Source organism: Triticum urartu, chromosome 1 (assembly GCF_003073215.2).
Source record: "Triticum urartu cultivar G1812 chromosome 1, Tu2.1, whole genome shotgun sequence".
Lineage (NCBI taxonomy): Eukaryota > Viridiplantae > Streptophyta > Magnoliopsida > Poales > Poaceae > Triticum > Triticum urartu.
In genome coordinates, this window is record NC_053022.1 from 496,982,273 (window position 1) to 496,991,474 (window position 9,202).

Genomic DNA, 9,202 nt, shown 5'->3' on the forward strand with positions numbered 1-9,202 from the left:
CCTTCCTGTTCGAGATCGTGGTAGAATTCATGCTTCTAGTATGTGCCCTAGATGTGATATGTTCATCTGCTATGCTAGTTCGCATGATTAGTTTAATCTCTGCTGCTGTGGTCATGATTTATCTTCTGTTTATTTGGATTAAATCTCGTAGTAATTTGCTCATATTTCCAACAACAACAGTAGGCGCGGCAGTAGCAGAACGCAGCAACAGCAGCGGCAGTCACGGGCGCGCGGCCAGGAAGCGGCCAGGAGCGGGCTCGCAAGGGCAGGGCGCGCTAGAGGACGCGGCCGGCACAGTCGGGGCCCCAACAGCCGCAGGCGCGAGCGGGGCGACCGGGGACGCGCGGCCAAGGAACGGACAAGGCGTGCGGCTGTAGGCGAGCAGCTCGCGGCGCGCGCGACACAAGGGCATGCGTGGAACACGGCGACGAGCGGAACGGCAGTAGGAGGGCGTAGACGGCGCAGGTGACCTGGGTGACCAAGAGCTCGAGCGGCGCGGGACGACGAGGCTACTACATGAGCTAACCTACGGGGCACGAGAAGAAACAAGGGAAGGTCAAGGAGGATCCGAGGCTCACAACGCAGCTCGAGGAGGGCTCGATGAGACCGAGGACAGTCGATGACGAGCGGATCGACGTGGTGGATGACGGCGGCCGAAGTTGAAGAAGAAGCTCGATCCCGACGGCACGATCGAGTCCGTCTGGATCCAATGGACGAAGGTGAAGAAGCGAACGACGGCGGATTTTCTGGGCACGGCTGCAGGGCGCCGGGACGATGATGGTCGTGGTAATGGTGGCGGCGTTCGCGGTCACCGCGTGAGTTTAGGAGCTTGTATTTTAACAGATGAGGGGGCGCACAATGGGGAAAACAGAGGGAATATATCGAGAGCAGGCTAGGGTTTTCGGTGGACAAATATATAGGTACAGGGGGTGACGTGGAGGGCATCCACGGCCATGGCGCCCTGGATGTGCTCCACGCACCACTCTGCCTCCTGTAGCGAGGTGGGAGGGGACCCAGGTCGGGCTGGGCTGCACTTGGCTTAGAGCCCATCTGTACAATAGGTGTAGTTCTTTTCTTTTATTATCATATGTTTTATTTCTCTAACCTCTGTTTTGTACTTAATTCATTTAGTAAATGAGGTTTGTAAAATGTGGAGATGGACACATACTTAGAATTGCAAAGTTAGGTGCTACCACCAAAAACTTAGGAGGAAGTTTGACTTAGCTTGATTTTTTCATAAATGGAGAAGCATTCAAAAATGTTGTTTTGGCACAGTTTTAAATGTTTGAGGCCATTTAATAACCTTTTAAAATATGAGTTTCAACATGACAAATATCCAGGGATTATCTGCCACACTTGAACATTTTAGTTTTCATGTTTGGCAAATTTGAAATTTTTATTTTAAATTTGAGTTAGAATATGAACAGTGACTTGGATCAAGTGAGGATTAGCAACAGTAATATGATGACGTGGCATCAGTAGCAAGGGTTTACTGTAGCTTAATTATCCGGACGTCACAATAAGATTGAACCCAAAGCTAAGCACTTCTCCCATTGCAAGGAAGATCAATCTAGTAGGCCAAACCAAACTGATAATTCGAAGAGACTTGCAAAGATAACCAATCATACACAAAAGAATTCAGAGAAGATTCAAATATTGCTCATAGATAAACTTGATCATAAACCCACAATTCATCGGTCTCAACGAACACACCGCAAAAGAAGATTACATCGAATAGATCTCCACAAGAGAGGGGGAGAACATTTTATTGAGATCCAAAAAGAGAGAAGAAGTCATCTAGCTAATAACTATGGACCTGAAGGTCTGAAGTAAACTACTCACACATCATCGGAGAGGCTATGGTGTTGATGTAGAAGCCCTCCGTGATCGATGCCTCCTCCGGCGGAGCTCCGGAAAAGGCCCCAAGATGGGATCTCACGGGTATAGAAGGTTGCGGCGGTGGAATTAGAGTTTTGGCTCCGTATCTGATAGTTTGGGGGTACGTAGGTATATATAGGAGGAAGAAGTACATCGGTAGAGCAACGTGGGCCCCACGAAGATGGAGGGCACGCCTGGGGGGTAGGCGCGCCCCCTACCTCGTGCCTTCCTGGTTTCTTTCTTGACGTAGGGTCCAAGTCCTCTGGATCACGTTCGTTCCGAAAATCACGTTCCCGAAGGTTTCATTCCGTTTGGACTCCATTTGATATTCTTTTTCTACGGAACTCTGAAATAGGCAAAAAACAGCAATTCTAGGTTGGGCCTCCGGTTAATAGGTTAGTCCAAAAAATAATATAAAGTGTATAATAAAGCCCAATAATGTCCAAAATAGAATATAATATATCATGGAACAATAAAAAATTATAGATACATTGGAGACGTATCACCCATGCCCCTCCAAAAGCAGCTCCCCCATGGCTCGGACACAGTCGGTCACACACACACACACACACGATCGCGCATTGTACTCCACTACTACACCTCAGAGGAGGGAGGGAGGGAGGAGACGACACCAGGGGAGCGACGAAGGAATTCTTCCACGATGGTTCTCCCTCCTCGTCCTGCCGTGATGCCTTCATAGATCAACATCGGGATCCTCCTTCTCCCGTGATGCTTCTCCCTCCTCGTCCTTAGATCTCTTCTTGCTTTGCACCTATCTTTAGTGTGGCTTGTTATTCATCTCCATGCTTGATAGCTAGTGTGCTTGGGTTGCTTATTTGTACCTGCCTTGACTTTTCCCCTGATCTCCTTCATTCAGCCCATGTTAATTTCATTGTTTCTTGGCTCTGTTCCTGGCATCTTGCAAGATTTGCGTTTCTCGGGAGCAGATCATGGTTAAATCCTTTGTTTCTTGGCTACCACACTTCTGATTCTTGATGGCATTTTCATGTTTGGTCTACTGGCTGGCATCATGATGGTTCTTTGTGACTCACTTGCAGCTCCCCCTCCCCAAAAGCCTGACCAGACTGTTTCTGCCGTGGGCGATCGTGTGCGATGAGGTGAGCACCTATGGGACCCGCATTAGCCATGGCGCGTTCGATTTCAGGGGGAGTCCGTATTCCACCTGAGGAAGAAGCTGGTCACGCAGCTGGGTGTCCCCAACCTCGTCATGTGCTTCCCCACACGTGATGGTAGGATTTTTCCACTCCTTGTCGACCTCCTGCCCAGCAGCGGCCTGCTCTTCCACATCGTCCTCGTCACGCCCGGGACGCCTGGTGAGTGATGCTACTCTGCTTGTGCTTGGAAAACATTGTTTGGAACTACTAGTCTGAAGAGCAATTTGCTGAAACTTTCGCTAAATCATTTTCAATTAAAACTTGGAAATATTCTAAAGTATTGTAGGATTATAGACATCAGTAAGAGTTGTTGTAGATACATATCAGTCTCTGCAAAGATACTAGAAGGTTTTCAGCATTGGAAGTAGATATCAATAAGAGTTGTTATAGACATCAGATGCTAGAAGGTTTTACTGAAACTAGTTGTTTGTTGGGCTCAGACATAGTCGCTCACACACACACACACACGTGCACTGTACTCCACTACTACACCTCAAAGGAGGGAGGGAGGAGACCACACCAGGGAGAGGCCAAGGAATTCTTCCGTGATGGTTCTCCCTCCTCGGCCTCCCGTGATATCTTCATAGAGAGACATCGGGATCCTCCTTCTCCCGTGATGCTTCTCTCTCCTCAGTCTTGGATCTCTTCTTGCTTTGCACCTATGTTTAGTGTGGCTTGATGTTCATCTCCATGTTAGACAACTAATGTGCTTGGGTAGCTTATTTCTACCTGCCCTGACATTTCCCCCTGATTACGTTCAGCCGATCGGGGAAGCTTGTGCAGATTGAACACATGCTCACACCAGCTGACCGCCAAACCTCGCTTGGCATCAATGGTGTGTTTTGTGCAGTAATCTTCCCCCAACCTTCTACTATCAGTGGTTTTATGCTCTGCCACCATCGATTTGCAGTGGAAGTTTTGTGATTTTAGTCTAAGTTTGGGACAGTGATGTGTAGGTAGGGTGTGTGATTTTAGACAGTAATGTACTCTTTTCCTTTATGCAGCAGGAGTGAAACATTGATGATCCTCGGATTATCATTCTAGTTCTGCTTGTTCACTGACATCCTAACAATGCAACATCTTATGCTCCTAGCTTTTCTTTCTGCTGGTCTGCTTCTTCCTTGTGCCAAAGGAGCTGATATGAACACTGATAAGAAAAACCGTTTTGGATTTTTCTGTGTCCCTTCCTCATCCACGGAAGGTCAACTGGAGCCTCACAACCCAAGTCTGCACATCTTCGATTGGGGTTACATGCACACCAAACGGGAAGCGTGTTCGTATGCTGCGACTACCTGCAGTAGGATTGTTTGGTCCTATGCCCTCCAACATACTTGGGAAGCTTGATGCCTTTGAGGTGCTAAGCCTTCGGTCCAATCGTCTTACTGCTGGCCTCCCCACTGATGTCGCATCCATTCCATATATGCACTCTCTCTACCTTCAGCGCAACAACTTGTCATGCACAATACCTACTTCCCTAGCTTCAAAACTAGCATTCCTCGACCTGTCGTACAACTCCTTTGTCAGAGAAATCCCATTGAAAGTGCAGAATATGACCGGGCTTACTAGGTTATCTCTCCAGAACAACTCACTTTCTGGACCCATCCCTGATCTTCACCTCCCCAAACTGAGGTATTTGAATTTGAGCTACAATAACCTTAGTGGGCCCATTCCAGCTGCTCTGCAGAAGTTTCCAGCCAATTCTTTCTTGGGGAATGCTTTTCTATGTGGGATTCCCCTAGAACCATGTCCAGGAACCGCACCACCTCCTCCCAATGCTCCAATTCCCCCAGACAAGGGTCAGAAACCTCTCAAAATTGCAATGGTTGCTGTAGGCACAGTTATCTTTTTGATAATAATGCTCATTCTCGTGGTATGGATCTACAAGAGGAAGAGATACAAGCCAGAATACAACAGTGGTGATCATGTTCAGGAGCCTGAAGCTGTGGGAAGAGCCAATAAATCCAAGCCAGAATACAGCGATGGTATAGAAGCAGAGAGGAACAAGCTAGTTTTGTTTGAGGCTTGTTCATACGATTTCGACTTGGATGATCTGGTGAGGGCTTCAGGTGAAGTCCTTGGAAAAGGAAGCTACGGTCCGACCTACAAAGCTGGTCTTGAGGATGGCACGACAGTGGTGGTCAAAAGGCTGAAGGAGGTGGTGGTAGGAAAGAACGTATTCGAACAGCAGATGGAGATAATTGACAGGCTTGGCCAGCACCAGGGCGTTGTTCCCTTGCGTGCTTTCTATTACTCCAAGGAAGAGAAGCTTTTGGTTTATGACTATATTACGCCTGGTAGTCTTTCATCTACTTTGCATGGTATGTATGATCTTTATTTAAAGTCTTTTGTTTGAACCACTAAGCAAACTTGTCATCCTGATATACCACATACAATATTTTTTTGAAACGACTAAATTACACAATCACAGACATACCCACCAATTGTAAATAATACACAGGGAAGAAATCTATTGGAAGAGCGCTACTAATGGTGCAGCTCTAGGGATCTGGTCAGGACAGGTCAGGTCAAGTGATCTGGATGCAGTGGCGTAGCCAGGATCTTTGGTCATGGTGGTCCAATTGATATAAAAATGTATTTACATCACAAATACAACATACTAACATATTAGCAGAGGTTGAGGTACGTGTTAAGATGAGGGGGCCAATGCCCCCCTCCGCCTGACAAGTTGTTGCGCCGAAGGTAGAGAGAGTGCAGACATGGAATGGATGCGGCATCAGTGGGGAGGCCAGGAGTAAGACGATTGGACCAAAGGCTTAGCACCTCAAAGGCATGAAGCTTGCCAAGTATGTTGGAGGGCATAGGACCAAACAGTCCTACTGCAGGCACAATACCTACTTCCCTAGCTTCAAAACTGGTGTTCCTCGACCTGTCGTACAACTCATTTGTCAGAGAAATCCCATTGAAAGTGCAGAATATGACTAGGCTTACTAGGTTGTCTCTCTAGAGCAACTCACTTTCTGGATCCATCCCTGATCTTCACCTCCCCAAACTGAGGTATTTGAATTAGTGGGCCCATTCCAGCAGCTCTGCAGAAGTTTCCAGCCAATTCATTCTTGGGGAATGCTTTTCTATGTGGGCTTCCCATGAAACCATGTCCAGGAACCGCAAAACCTCCTCCCAATGCTCCAACTCCCCCGGACAGGGGTCATAAACCTCTCAAAATTGCAGTGGTTGCTGTAGGCACAATTATATTTTTGATAATAATGGTCATTCTCGTGGTATGGATCTGCAAGAGGAAGAGATACAAGCCAGAATACAACAGTGGTGATCATGTCCAGGAGCCTGAAGTTGTGGGAAGAGCCAAGAAATCCAAGCCAGAATACAGCGGTGGTATAGAAGCAGAGAGGAACAAGCTAGTTTTGTTTGAGGGTTGTTCATACGATTTCGACTTGGATGATTTGGTGAGGGCTTCAGGTGAAGTCCTTGGAAAAGGAAGCTACGATCCGACCTACAAAGCTGGTCTTGATGATGGCACGACAGTGGTGGTCAAGAGGCTGAAGGGGGTGGTGGTAGGAAAGAAGGTATTCGAACAGCAGATGGAGATAATTGACAGGCTTGGCCAGCACCAGAGCGTTGTTCCCTTGCGTGCTTTCTATTTATCCAAGGAAGAGAAGCTCTTGGTTTATGACTATGTTACATCGGGTAGTCTTTCACCTGCTTTGCATGGTATGTATGATCTTTATTTAAAGTCTTTTGTTTGAATCACTAAGCAAACTTGTCATCCTGATGTACCACATACAATATTTTTTTGAAATGACTAAATTACACGATCACAGACTTGCCCATCAATTGTAAATAATACACAGGGAAGAAATCTACTAGAAGAGCGCTACTAATGGTGCGGCTCTAGGGATCTGATCAGGACAGGTCAGGTCAGGTGATCTGGATGTAGTGGCGTAGCCAGGATGTTTGGTCAGGGTGGTCCAATTGATATAAAAATATATTTACATCACAAATACAACATACTAACATATTAGCAGAGGTTGAGGTACATGTTAAGATGAGGGGGCCAATGCCCCCGTCCGCCTGACAAGTTGTTGCGCCGATGGTAGAGAGAGTGCAGACATATATATGGAATGGATGCGACATCAGTGGGGAGGCCAGCAGTAAGACGATTGGACCGAAGGCTTAGCACCTCAAAGGCATGAAGCTTGCCATGTATGTTGGAGGGCATAGGACCAAACAGTCCTACTGCAGGCACAATACCTACTTCCCTAGCTTCAAAACTAGCGTTCCTCGACCTGTTGTACAACTCATTTGTCGGAGAAATCCCATTGAAAGTGAAGAATATGACTCGGCTTACTGGGTTGTCTCTCCAGAACAGCTCACTTTCTGGACCCATCCCTGATCTTCACCTCCCCAAACTGAGGTATTTGAATTTGAGCTACAATAACCTTAGTGGGCCCATTCCAGCTGCTCTGCAGAAGTTTCCAGCCAATTCTTTCTTGGATAATGCTTTCCTATGTGGGCTTCCCTTGGAACCATGTCCAGGAACCGCACCACCTCCTCCCAATGCTCCAACTCCCCCGGACAGGGGTCAGAAACCTGTCAAAATTGCAGTGGTTGTTGTAGGCACAATAGTTATATTTGTGATAATAATGGTCATTCTCGTGGTATGCATCTGCAAGAGGAAGATATACAAGCCATAATACAGGAGTGGTGATCATGTCATGGAGCATAAAGCTGTGGGAAGAGCCAAGAAATCCAAGCCAGAATACAGCGGTGATATAGAAGCAGAGAGGAACAAGCTAGTTTTCCTTGAGGGCTATTCATATGATTTCGACTTGGATGATCTGTTGAGGGCTTCATGTGAAGTCCTTGGGAAAGGAAGCTACGGTCCGACCTACAAAGCTGGTCTTGAGGATGGCACGACAGTGGTGGTCAAGAGGCTGAAGGAGGTGGTGGTAGGAAAGAAAGTATTCGAACAGTAGATGGAGATAATTGACATGCTTGGCCAGCACCAGGGCGTTGTTCCCTTGCGTGCTTTCTATTACTCCAAGGAAGAGAAGCTCCTGGTTTATGACTATGTTACGCCGGGTAGTCTTTCATCTGCTTTGCATGGTATGTATGATCTTTATTTAAAGTCTTTTGTTTGAACCACTAAGCAAACTTGTCATCTTGATGTACCACATACAATAAATTTTTTTAAACGACGAAATTACACGATCACAGACTTATCCATCAATTGTAAATAATACACAGGGAAGAAATCTGCTGGAAGAATGCTACTGATGGTGCAGCTCTAGGGATCTAGTCAGGGCAGGGCAGGTGATCTCGATGCAGTGGCGTAGCCAGGATTTTTGGTATGGGTGGTCCAATTGATATAAAAATGTCTTTACATCACAAATACAGCATACTAACATATTAGCAGCGGTTGAGGTATGTGTTAAGATGAGGGGGCCAATGCCCCCCTCCCTAACACAAACAACCCCCCCCCTCCCCCAACACAAACAAATGTATAATAATACTATTCATCACTGAATATGTTATTCTTCGCCCGAGGTAATCTTACGATCGTTTCATAAATAAATTATTCCACCACGCCCATTGTCTTCTTCACCGAGTTGACCACGGCTCCACTTAGAGCTTCCCGGCGGCCAGTAGCAGCTTCGCGAACCTCTCCAATAGCGCCGACAAGGTGAGCTCCGCCACTGAATTTGGGGTTTCTGAGGGCATGTACAATGTATAGCCCCAGGGTGATGCCTCACATGCCATGTAGGATTGGATATCAAGTAAAGTAGGTTCAAATAGGAAAGCCGTATCCTCTGCAGGAGGCGGGTGCTTGGAGAGAAAAAATGTGGTCTGGTGTCAAAGGCTGAAAAGATTGGAGTGAAAAGTAAAGATTCATGTGTATTAGAATCTTTATTTTCTATTTCTTAATGAGATCCACTAGCGGGGTGACCCACGCATTTGCGCGGCTAGATTTCCAACATATTATCTATCTACAGATGGAATTTATATTTTTCTTCGGATAAAACATTTCATCATTATTTTTGCATGAATATTCTATACATAATGTTGTCATTGCAAGGGGATCGTTGATAAATTGGTACAGTTTTTCTTGGGTGACCTAAAATTATTACTATATTCGTAGCTAATTTATAAATTTTACTCGGTCTGTTTTCAAT

At 46.3% G+C, this 9,202-nt stretch overlaps 3 pseudogenes; all 3 read left to right on the forward strand.

Moving 5' to 3' along the window:
* The first annotated feature begins 4,124 nt into the window (after positions 1-4,124).
* LOC125532973 lies at positions 4,125-5,406 on the forward strand (annotated as a pseudogene).
* A 453-nt stretch (positions 5,407-5,859) lies between these two features.
* Positions 5,860-6,775, forward strand: LOC125532974 (annotated as a pseudogene).
* A 459-nt stretch (positions 6,776-7,234) lies between these two features.
* LOC125532975 lies at positions 7,235-8,320 on the forward strand (annotated as a pseudogene).
* The last annotated feature ends 882 nt before the right edge of the window (positions 8,321-9,202 follow it).